Below are 4,540 nucleotides of genomic sequence, written 5' to 3'. Positions count from 1 at the left end.
GAATGAATGACGAATGGTCTGGGAACTGTGTGACCTTTAACCCATATTTAGACATGTGTAGAGCCACTTTCCTTCTTTCTTTTTTGCTTGGTCTAGGGCCTGATAGGTACCATTTTTCATTTTCAATTCCTCCCCATTGTGTGCTAGGAATCAACATTTATCCCTCAAGCATCCTTTAAACACAAATTTGATTTATGAGGCCATATCCATGATACTTAGTTTCTACCTTTTTCAAAAATTCAAGAAGAATGACAGTGTTGGCTCCCACTGAGGACAGTATTTTGGAAGTAATGCATTGAGAACCTGAAACTTAGTGTTTTGCTTCTTGGGCATGGTGTATTATTATTGAAAAAATTTGCTCAAACAAGAAGAAATAATAGAAAACTTAAAACAATATTGGTTATTTACACATATCACATCAATATTTACAATGAGTGAGGAATGTACCTTTAGTGTTGAAAGTAACATCTGAGGAACTGCGTATTAATCGGTAGCTCAAGTGCTTCACCTTCTAGATTTTACAGAAAGAAGGTCTTGTTTCCTTTTGCTTATGTGATCTTGAAAGGCCCGAACCATGAAGGGTCAAATTTTCCATGCTTTCCCTTGTCTTCCCTCCTGAAATCCCATCTTAAAACTAGATCCCTAGGTTGGAGATGTCTATCCTTTTCCTTTCTATCAAACAAAGACTTCATTTTCTCCTAATAACTGATTGACTTATGGTTCACATGCTCTCTTCTCTTCTGCATTTCTACTAACTGATTTATCCTTCGGGTCAAGACATTAGGCTCTTCCTCAATGTCGTGTAATATTTTGGCAATAAGCATAGTAAGTTGTATGGGGAAATTTACATCTTTTCTGTAAACCAATTCAGAAGGAGATTTCCCACTGGATCTTTTAGTCATGACCCTGTTAGCCCATTGTGAAATTTCACTAGTGAATCCCAATTTCTCTGGTTTTCTAAAATTGTTTTCTTCAAGATCCTCACTAAATTTTTACTTGAATGCTCAGCTAGTCTGCTTCCCTGTGGATAATAGGTGGTGTAATCACAAATCATAATGTTGAACTTCTGACAAAAATTAATGAAATTTGTTGACTTAAACACTTGGGTGTTATCAAACACAATTTTCTTAGGGAAACCAAAACTGGCAAGGATGTTTTCCTCTGAAAATTTAATGACTATTGTGTCAGTTGCATTTGTGGTCGGGATTTCTTCCACCCATTTAGTGAAGTAGTCAGTAGCTGTAAGTATCCACTTATGTTGGCTACTATAAGGTGGATGTATTTCTCCAATAAAGTTTAAACCGCATTTCCTAAAACGTTATATTTCAACAAAAACCATGGATTAGTGGAAGTGGTGCTAGTTTCTCTTTGTCTATGAACATTTGACACTTCTCATAGGCCCAAAAATAAGCATTAACTTCTCCAAATAGTTTTGGCCAGTAAAAATCTACTTTCAGTATTGTGTCTGTTGTATCCCTCAAACTATAATTTACTCCACAGACACAACCATGGAACTCATTCATCACCTTATGAATTTCCTCATCTACTAAACATAAAAGTAGGATTCCAACAAGGTCATTCTAGTACAATTGACCATTTGATATAACAAAGTTTCGGGCTTGGAGTTTCAAAGCCCGATACTTTGCCTTATCCAAGTTTGTTGGGTATCATAGAAACAACATATAGTCAACAATGTCTTTATACAAGTCAGAAACATCATACTTCATATGGATTTTCTGAACTGTTGTTTTGATCATTTGATATTGGGTCTCTTTTCCATCTTCTCCATCAACTTTAGTTATCAAGTTTATGCCCAATTCTCAAAAGTTTATTTCTAATATGATTCTAGCTAGCCCCTATCCCTTCATGAGTTTAGTGTGCTTGATGTCCATATCACACTCCTAGATTTTAGCAATCCACTTGCCTCTTTTTCTATCACTATCTCCTTGCACCAGGATGTCCTCTATGACTATTGTTGGAACATTAGAAGCTATATTGGATTGTAGAACATAAAATCTGAAAGAATTTAAGGCTTCGAACAAGGAGTTAGTTTTATTCTCTAGGATATTATATTTTAGTTCAATATCACGCAAAACTTGACTAAAGAATGTTATTGGTTACTCATTTCCACCACCATTCTTCTGCAATAGGACAACAACCAATGTATCAGGAGAAGCAAAAGAAAATATATAAAATGGTTTTGAATAATATGGGCTAACTACTACAAGAGCTTTTGTGAAAGCTATATTAATCCTGGAGAAAGATTCCCAAGAATCTAGATTCCATTTCACTTCATTTTCCTTTTTCAACATCTCTGTGATCTCTTTTACTATCTTAGTGTAGTTGGGTATGAATCTCCTCAAGAAGTTAATTATGCCTAGGAAAAATTGGACTTATTTCTTATTCCTTGGTAGGGGAATGTGGTTTATGGCTTCCACCTGCTTGGGATGAATCTTCACCCCTTATTGTGTTAGTATGTGCCCCAATAGATTTCCTTCGCTTAAAGTGAACTGATAATTTTTGGGTTTCAAAGACAATCCATATTTTTTGCATTTCTCAAAAGTGATTCATAAATGTTCAATGTGTTCCTCATCTATTTTAGAGAAAGAAATAATTTCATCCAAGTCAATCACTAAATGTTTGTCCTATTCCCCCACAAATGCTATATCCATTTCTCTTTGAAAAGTGGCTACTCTATTTATGAGACCAAAGGACATTCTAGCATACATGAAGGTTCTTGAGGGTGCGGTAAATGTAGTTTTCTAGTGTTCCTCAGGGTGCAATGCTACCTAATTGTATCCTGAAAATCCATCCATCATAGACATCTGAGCTGACCCTACTACCTTTTGTAAGATATAATCCATTTTGGGAAAAGGGTAATTTTCCATTAATGAAGCTTTGTTGAGGTTCCTAAAGTCCACACACAACCTTATCTCTCCATTATTTTTCTTAATAGGAACAATATTCACAACCCACTCTTAGTATCTCAAGGGTACAATAATTTTGGCCTAGAGTAATTTCCTTCCTTCTTAATGGATGGGAGTAAAAGAAGGTTGATCTGCCTGATTTTTTGCTTGTATGATTTCCCTAAACTATTCAAGGGAATATTATGCTAAATAATATTACTATAAAAAAAAATTAAATCGTCATACCACCAAGTGAACACATCTCTATAATATCTAAAAAGATTCAGGTACCTTTTCCTGTATTGCTAGGAAATTCCTTTTAACAGCTTGAGTATTTGGGGCTCTTTTTCTAAACTGGTGTTGCACTCCTCCACATGTTCCTCGACTACTTATTCAATGGGTTTGGAAGATACATTATTTGAATTGAACAATCTTTCCAATGGAACCAAGCCCTAAGGAATAGTATTACCTTTTAGTTGCAAAATCTTATGCCCTACAATGGTTTCCTCCCAAGCATTCCATTGCTCATATATTATATTTTTTTCCTTTTGGTAAATAAAAAAATTAGAGAATTCCTCAATGAATACCATAAAAAAAATTATCTTCTCCTTGTCTTCAAACACCTACCAATGTCTAACACTATCTAGTATTAAAGGTCTATACCTAACTTTGACCTTGTACCTGAGAAGTGGATTTTGCTGTGGTTTACAATTGCTGGAATCTATGGCCAAGGAGTTAGCCATTCATTTCCCTTCTCTCGGAAGAAATTGAACATTGAAAGTCAGGAATAAATTATCAATAAAATTCCATACCTCCTTCATGTAATCCTTCAATCTCAGATGCTTTGTTTGACACTGATTCCTAATTTGCTTCACTACTAGCTCAAAATCTCTGAACACAGTTAAACAATCAATGTCCAGGTTTTTTGCTGCTTGCGGGCCCAAAACTAAAGCCTTGTGCTTAGCAACATTATTTGTAGCCTTTAATTCCAATTTAAATGAGAGAGGGATCAAACTTCCTTTTGGGAATATAACCAACACCTCTGCCCCATTACCTTCCTTGGAATTAGCACCATCAAAATATAGCTTCCATACCCTGCTATAATCCCGTAGCTGCTTGTCTAGTTGGATTGAAGACTACAAATGTGATTCTTCCAAGACCAAATCATCCTCCTCTAACAACAAGGAGGAGAACTCTCTTTCTATCCCATATACACTAGCATTATTTGGACAGTTAGCTCTCGTAACTATCTTAACAAACATTGATTCTCTATACATTCTTATTTCTTCTCCATCAAGTATAGGGGTGGTAGCATAGGTCAAATCCAATTTGATGGAACTTCCAAACTTGGATCCCCATGACGTGGAAAAAAGAATACCAAACCTCGCCAGGATGTCAACTACTACAATATCCATTACCACACAATTTACTCAAATATGAACCAAATACACCACTAAATCTCTGATCAATCCTCAACACTTAACCCTTTTGGAGTCAAAAGAGTAAAGGTCTTTGTATGGTAGCCCTAATTGCTCCATGATAGATAGGGGCATCAGGTTATGGGAAGCACCTGAGTCGAGCATGCAGTTATGCAGCAGAAGGTCATGCACTACTAAGGTAACATAAAAAGGAGC

The sequence above is a fragment of the Pinus tabuliformis genome, chromosome 4_1, assembly GCF_031772625.1.
Source record: "Pinus tabuliformis cultivar Carrire ecotype Pingquan chromosome 4_1, CPIR1, whole genome shotgun sequence".
NCBI classification, from domain to species: domain Eukaryota; kingdom Viridiplantae; phylum Streptophyta; class Pinopsida; order Pinales; family Pinaceae; genus Pinus; species Pinus tabuliformis.
The sequence above is the reverse complement of the archived record's forward strand: the minus strand, read 5'-3'. Positions refer to the sequence as shown.